Source organism: Ptychodera flava, chromosome 2, assembly GCF_041260155.1.
Source record: "Ptychodera flava strain L36383 chromosome 2, AS_Pfla_20210202, whole genome shotgun sequence".
Lineage (NCBI taxonomy): Eukaryota > Metazoa > Hemichordata > Enteropneusta > Ptychoderidae > Ptychodera > Ptychodera flava.
The window spans coordinates 31,279,150-31,287,655 of record NC_091929.1 but is presented as its reverse complement, the minus strand read 5'-3'; the positions used below and the strand labels follow the sequence as shown (position 1 = coordinate 31,287,655).

The 8,506-nt window shown below is 39.7% G+C and overlaps 1 long non-coding RNA gene across 1 annotated transcript; it reads right to left on the bottom strand.

The window, feature by feature from the left end:
• Positions 1-517: 517 nt before the first annotated feature.
• On the bottom strand, positions 518-2,828 carry LOC139147919 (uncharacterized). The gene is made up of 3 exons (XR_011555838.1): positions 2,311-2,828; positions 1,384-1,975; positions 518-671 (listed from the first exon to the last, which is right to left on the bottom strand). It is a non-coding gene; the product is annotated as an uncharacterized lncRNA (long non-coding RNA).
• Between the last annotated feature and the right edge of the window lie 5,678 nt (positions 2,829-8,506).

The following is an 8,506-nucleotide window of genomic DNA, read 5'->3' as shown; positions in this document are numbered from 1 at the left end:
TAGAAATACACGCGTTCCTACGTTGTGCCCACCCGGGCCACGCGATTAAAATATGACTGATACTGCTGGATAGTGTTAATTGGGTCGGTAAACAGTCAACTAATAGTTTAATTGACTACCTGGGTGATTGGCAGGTCGTGTCCAACGACGCATATGCAAAGCAGGCCAAAAGACAAAAGCCCCCAAAGTTATTGACAGCTGGCCAGGGGTCACCGTGAATACGTAATGAAGCTTCACTACGCAGAAACTGCGTAGTCAAGCCTTCTTACCGGTCAAACTCTCTCGGCATTTTCCGGCATGGAATTATGGATTCACAACCATCAATGATAACGTTTACGGCCTAGATCAGGTTTGCGTCCATAGTAAAAGCTAAGATAGCCCGCCCTTGTAAAAGCCTCCGCAAAAACCGAACTCTGGCACAAAAATAGTATAATTTCTTTCTTTATATAGTGGGAACTAAGATGCGGCTTAGTGACAAAAAATCGTCCTTGTCAAGTAACCACGAGTAGAAATGATCTTTGTATTTGAAGATTTTGTATTTCTAGGATATCTATCAACAGACCAAAAGCGTACTGTATAATAAAACCTCTCAATGAAGGATTCCATGTTGGACCTCTTCTGAAGAGATTGCAATGTATCTCCAAAGTCTCCTCCGATGATTAATTTTTCAACTGTTGGTAAGAAAATGTGTGAGTCAGTAACCCTTGCAATATAATAATCACCTCTCCCCTCGCTCTGTATGTATGTATGTATGTATGTATGTATGTATGTATGTATGTATGTATGTATGTATGTATGTATGTATCTATCTATCTATCTATCTATCTATCTTTGTATGTATCTTTGTATGTATCTTTGTATGCATGCATGTTTTTTTCAGTCTGTCTAGTGTCTCTTGTCTTTTTTGTTATATGTTTCGCTGTCTTTCTCTGTCGTTTGTATGTATCAATGTCTCGGACGGGTGAATGTATTTGATCTGTTTGAAGATTGAGTGATGCATGAAGCTTAAGTAACAGATTTACATGTTTACTTGAAGTAATTATATATATAATATATATATATATATATATATATAATATATATATATATATATATATATATATATATATATATATATATATGTGTGTGTGTGTATGTGTGGGTCATTGGAAAGTTATTGAAAAAAATGATTCATGGAAAGTGGCATTATACAAATATTCATTAAATATACAAAAATGCGTTAATGGCAAAAAACAAGAAAAGTGGATCTGGCAACCGATTGCGTAATCGCTTTTATGTATTTAAAAACCCCACGAAATTGGCTTAGTTTTGCTCATATTTTACATAGCCATGTGCATGTGCATGTGTCAAATATAATACTTAAAGTTGGAATAAAACACTTACAGCAAGCAGACTCAGTTAACACGTATACGTCTCCCTGGAAATAAAGGTCCGCAACATCAAAAGCCACCAGGTCACCTTTAACAGAGCAGTTTTTGGACACCTCATAAATTTCTTCATCACTAAGTACTGTTTGCCACAAGTTGAATTCAGTTAATTTGCCGAGATGGGCCTGGTCTGCAGAGAAACCTCCCCCAACAGTGTCCTGATCCTGTCCTAGCATAAGACTGCCCCCACCGGTTATCGGTTGACCAGCTTTTAAGCCTGTACCGCTGCTGAACAGGGCGCCGTTGTGGTAGCACTTCCAGGTGCCTTCGTCTGATGACCACGTGACACAAACGTGATGCCAATGACCGTCGTCCACATTCAATAAAGTTTGTATATCCTCAGTCTTGATATGAATACGGAGCCTGCGTGAGTCGTACAAGAAATATTCATTGTCCGAACCAACCACAGCGTACGATACTAACGATTCTGATCTACCGGCTGATCTGCTCTTTGTCCGGATACAAGATGTCAAGGCAGTCAGGTTCAGGAAGAGTGTCAGGAACTGAAATTTTAGTGTCTGTACTCATTAGTGCAAGAGTTTTGCTCTCTGTAAGTAGACAAAAATTACGAAGTGTGATTACCTTCGATCTTGAGAGATAGAATAATTTAAACGGTAACAAAGTTCAGTTATCCCTTCAAGACGCTTACACATATTAAAACTGAAAATTTGTTTGCAAGTGCATTCATACCTATGTTGACACAGGGTGTTGACACACAGGTATTGTTGACACATAGGTATTGGAGCCAAATATGCAATGATTAGTTTTTACACGAAACACATTGGATACATGCATGAAGTCCATTACATACATACATACATACATACATACATACATACATACATACATACCTACATACCCACATACATACATACATACATACCCAGCTTGTACTTCAGACTTAACACCTGTTCCTGTAATTGGGCGTTTTTAGTTCCAAGGTTTCTATTTGATCTTGCAATTGAGATACCGCACTGTCGGTCTCAGCGCAATTCCTGTCCACTGTTTCTCGCAGGTCAGTCACGACCTCACTCTGTTGGTAGATCAGCTGTCTTGTGTCGTCTTGTTCTTCTTTCACTGTCTCTATCACCCTATTGGTCAGTCGAAATCTCTCGTACAGTAATTCAACGTCATCTTCTAAGTCATCCACTTTGTAGACAGCACGGTCGACGGCTGGACATCTACCGTCTTCATTATTGCTGAAGGTGAACACGTAGGCACACACGTCTGGCATAGTGCAATAGTTCTCACCCGAGATGCACTCAGCGTTTCCATTATGTTGGGCCTCGCTGAAAATACCACACACAAACAGGAGGAAAAATACAGTCTTATGTGCAAAACGTACGATAAGATGTCTCTTCATTTTCAAGGCACGATCGGAACAAGAGTTGAAAGACGTATGGGGTTTTTGCCCGACAAATATGTATAAATGTTTATAAATGTTTACTCAAGATATCGATAGCGATATCCCAATGACCTATACAGGAAGAAACCTTGACACGTTTGTCATTATTGGACAATGTGCGTGTAAGAGAGGGCCCTTTCGCCGCATGACCATTGATAAACATTGCTTGTGGCAGTCATAAAGATGATTAAGACTTTTGAATACAGTTTTGTTCACAAAATCCATCACCAAAACTTAAATCAATTTTGTCACAAGACGGAACATCGCTGTGGGGTTGAAGCAAGTTTTGCACCACATTTCGTTTCCAGTGTGTATGGCATTGTGGAATCGGCCGATACAATTTAAGTGTTGTCCCTTTGTGGGTTGATGATTCCATGCCATCAATTGTTTGGCGTGCTACATATATCACCAAACATACAGTCATATACAACAACGCAAGTGTTGCCATCACTTCCGAACTGTATTCCATAACGCTCCGATATTAATTGAGGCTAAAGAAACAAACAATACAAAGCACAGTTTTTAATACGTGCCACATTAATATTGGAGGAACAATGTGAAGTGCTTAGTGCAGCATACTGAATTATTTGTCATATCGATAGGTGTGATAGTGTACACTTACCGACGTAATACAACTCTCCGCCTCGTGCCCATTGTTCTAACCATGCTTTCTAATTTCCATAACCGAATAGTTTATTATTACCACCTGGCTTTCTTTTGTTTAAAAAGTGTCCGATTTACAAGCTCTTTTGTTTAAAAGTATCCGATTTACTAGTAAATCGGATAGTTCTTTGTTAAAACTGTCCGATTACTAGTAAATCGGACACTTTAAACAAAAGAACTTGTAAAATGGACACTTTTTAAACAAAAGAAAAACACGTGGCGACGAGTAAAAAAAACAAATGCGAGACATTAACCAGAAGGAATTTATTTCACAATCAAGTACAGAGTAAAGACACTTTAAAAGAATCACCGGACTGATTAATTTTGCGTGACTGTACATCTCAAAATCAATTACAGTTCACCGTGAAATAACGGTATTGATTGCAAATATCACTTCTGTGTTAGGGTTATTGTTATCATGATCATCGAATCTGAAATTTAAGACTTCAAAGTCAGTTGCCAAACACTGAATGTGGAGATTTCAGTCGCCTTTGGTAAAGTTAAATCCCGGTGGTGGCAGTCCCTGGGTTGGTGGGTACCCTGCTTGTTACCCAAGTTTGAAAAGTACCCCCTTTTGTAGAATATTCCTGAGAAAAACACCCCTATTTGTGGCAAATCTGGGAGAAATTAGCTGTAAAAAACATACCCTTATTTTCGAAATCTACGAGGTTAGTATGTTGACTTCCAGGGTTGACACTGGAGGTTGACTTTGTATACATGTACATACATCACAAATGTTTGTCCTCACCTGATTTTAGTCACATTCATACACAATCATCTTCCTTATCCGTTTGGATCTGGAGTTCATGGGCATGTATACGTCATATGTACAACAAACGTACGGTACTGTTTTTCATTTTCTTTGTGAGTGAGACTAGACCAGATTTAGTGTCCTAGGGAGATTATGAAAGGACTACCCCTAATCTCGGAGCTTACTCTGAAAAAGTACCCCTTTTTCTCGATTTCACGGACCTAGAATCTCCGGGATGACTGAAGAAAAACACCCCCTTTACCGTGAATTTGGTAACGCATGGGTACCCACACAACCCGGGGGACTGCCACCACCGGGAGGTTAAATCTAGCTATAGGAAAAACACGCGCAGTACGGTCATTGTGGATCTAGACATATTGTTTTTTTTTGTACTTGCAGTTTCTGTTGCGCCTTTCTCTGACGTGGCTGTGTAGCTTGGTCTTCCGATAGTAGCCGTTAGCACTGGCGTGACAGGGGACTTCCATCTTTGGCTTTGGTAGTTGAAGTGCACCGGATACAGCTTTCATTTGTACTTCATCCGCCATATCGAACTACGTAGAGCGACTCGGCAATTGCATGTATGCTGCTCAAAGTTTTCGACCCAAATGAGCAAAGCGTGACTCTAACGTCGATCTGCAAACACCTTTTCACTTCATTCAACCAAGCAACCAATCAAGCAAATTCATACAATTCAAATAAAACAGGTGCTCAACCACGTCATCGCACTACAATAGTAACACATGTCAACTTTGTTTTATCCAATCATGGGTTGTTTTTTTTTATACTTTCGTTCAACAAGGTGTCAAAACGCGTCAATGTTTTCCTGCCAAAGTTTCAACGTGCACTGCACTAAAATTACAAATAAAAACTTTCGGCGTGCAAACAAGGCTCTAAAACTCGGCAAATTCGTGGTATAACACGGTAAGCGAACTCGTAGTCGGCGGTTTACGGATTTAACGGTACAGTTTGCCATAAAACTCCTCGCCCTGCGGGCCTCGGAGTTTTACTGGCAAACTGTACCGTTAAATTCCGTAAACCGCCTCCTACTCGTCCACTTACCTATAGTTATCTAAATGCACCTAATTTACACAAGTCGGTGCATTGTATGCAAAAATACTTTATCAATACCTTCAGAGTAGATATGTCACTGGCTACTCCAAATCTAATCCTTAAAAGTGGTGGACGAAAACTTGCTGGGTTTTGTGGTTTGGCTTTTTACAAATGATAGTCTAAACAAATCTATCCTAATTTGTGAGACACTTTGTATCGAACAGTTTTCGGCTGAAACGGTGTTACACTATTACTATGATTTTTTTAAATGGCAAAAGGTTCTGTGATTGTTACCTTTGGCCCAGTGACCTTTAAGTCAAGGACTCATAAATAAAACCATAAAATGAAAAATGTTATTGTAAATGACCTAGTCAGCATCAGTAATTAAGGAGATTTTATTACATGTAAGTGCATTGAAGTCAATGTACCTTTTATAACGTGTGACTCTTTGGCATAGGTATACATGGCTATAGCTATACGTCATAGCACCTTGTTATCGTGTCAAATGTAAAAGAAATTAGTGTCTTCAAGGCCTAGTTATAACTTTACCCTGACCAAAATGCTGCATTATTAGACCATATCACAAAACTAATTAACGTTTATCTGTACTTCGTGGTACGACGCCCTTGAGCCAAGTTTTATTGACTTCAGTCCTGAGTAATAGGTATGAACAGACATACGTTAAAACAAAATGACCTCTAGAAAGCGATATGCCTGGTGGCACTTGTCCGTCATTTTCATCGTTCTCGAGTCAGTTCTCGAGTCAGTGCCCGGACATGCCTGATCAGACTTTAGACATTCATTACACTTGTACCTTTGGGGCATATCAATTTTGCTTTCAGTAACTGAAACTGACTCATGAGTTGTCGGATGTAAGTACTACATCTGATTTTTATTACTGGTGTTGTACGTCGTGATTCTCAATCTAGCCTTTTGCCAAGACATACAGATGCGTGTCGTTTTGGTTTGTTTCTGATTGTGATCTTATTAGTGTGAATTGCAAGCACTGTGCGAAGTTAACGTCGGTCCGACGGTCCGAGACCGCAGATTTCTCTTCGAGCCGAAATTTTCAGCAACATGTCGGTCCTTATGAGCGACTGGAATTTGAAATAAATAATTAAAATTTCTCCGTCAAGACCTGTAACAGATGCAGATGATGACTGACTTTGAATCATGTAATTCAGACTTGAATGCCATGCACCTATTTATGTTTTCCACCAAGGGAGTGCGGGGCAACAGGGTTGATCGCACTTCGTGTCCTGGTAGTAGGGAATTTGCTACGGTACGCCAGACAGGGAGGGGGGGTCGACAATGTCGCAACATAGTTAGATATTATTCCCTAATATTTTTCTTCGTTCAGCGAAGGAAAATACGAGTGACGTAATGACCGTGTCACCACGAGTCGAAGACGAGTGGTGACACGGTCATTACGTCACGAGTATTTTCCGAGCTGAACGAAGAAAAATATTAGGGAATAATATACTTATCACATGCACAAGCCAAGAATTCGTTATTTTTTGCAAAATATAATAAGTTTTCCATGACGATTCCGCATTTAAACTTTTGAACTACTTTAGGAATAAATATCAGTACGCCGTGCACAAGTTGTCAATCATTTCCAGTCGTCCGTCGTGTGCATTTGCGCTCACGTTCGTTCGTGTGTGGAGCAAATGACAGCTCTCGGTCTACATGTAGGCTACCTTCCGCAAAAGTTATAACTCTATTTCAAAGATAGCATAGTCCTAGAATTTATCACAGACGAAGATACGCTATTTTTCGGAACAAATATCGACTGAATCTCGACGGCGCGAACACTGTAAACGTCGGCACACAGTCCATGTAGCCGACAATGAGATGCAAATGATATGCGGTCAAGGTCCCCTCGACTAACTTTCAGCTGGTTCTTCACTTTCTACGAATTTTATAGTATTTTATACCAAGGCACAGACTTATTCTACCTTCAACTTCAAACTGATAGTGGTTTTGTAGCTCATTCTTTACTACTAAACGTCGCGCCTGACCCTGTTTGCAATGCGTACGGAAACCCACGGTATACGCGACCAGCTTCGAGTTCGTTGTTCCGCAAATTATTCACGTAATTCCTTCGGAATATACAGGCGGTACTCTCTTGTGTTTACATTGTTCGGATTAGTAATGTCGTAGTCTGTGAAAATATCGATTTCATTACATGACTTTTGATCGTGGGAGAAACATCGGCCACCATGTTGTTTGTTTACATATTTACGAGCACACCGAAGATCGACAAAAAAAAGGTCCGACGCACCAAAATTGATGACATAGACGCGGGTTGTCGTGACGTAGAACGACCAGAGAATAAATCCCGTATTTTTTGTTCGGAGACGACAAACTTGGCTTGTGCATGTGATAATAATTTTTTTATTTTGCGACATTTTACATTTACTGATAGTCTAATCCCTGCGATCGGCGCGCAAAGCACAGTGCAGCTAATTATATTCAGATCAGTATGAATTACGTCCATGCATGCAGATTCTAGCAATGGATGGAATGGATTGATTGATGAAAAAATGCTATATAATATTATAATAATACTCGTCTAGTGAGTGAACCCTGGTAATGTTAGCATATCGGTGTTATATGACGACAACACCCAGTATCACTTCACTAGTTCCACACTTCAACTTTTCGGATTTATAATACAGCCCTTCATTTTATCAAACTGACTCAGTTTTCTTTACTTTGATTTTCAATAGAAGCGTTCAAAACATACAGCCCTTCATTTTATCAAACTGACTCAGTTTTCTTTACTTTGATTTTCAATAGAAGCGATCAAAACACAAACGGTTCATAGAGGAGTTTAATATGCTGCTGCAGCAAGATTTCATTGGAAAAATACACATGACAAACGCCGCTCTCATTTTGCTATCGAGATCGAGCGTATAGAAATTGCAGACAACGTGACGGCACACGTCACTCGCGGAAATGAATGCATAATTTCTGATCGAAAAGTTTTGCCTGAGTGATTGCTGGTGTCTCATCGCCCTTTGAAAGCTTAAAGTTATTAAAATGACTCTGAAAAGTTTGACAGATACTCGATACTGCTGAAAAACATCGCGACACGATCAGTTAATGATTCTGTAAAATCTTAAAAGACGCAATTTTTGCGACATTTAGGCTACAGCCCAGGATGACGGTGAGTTTTGCACGCCAGTCGTAAAACGGTATACATCG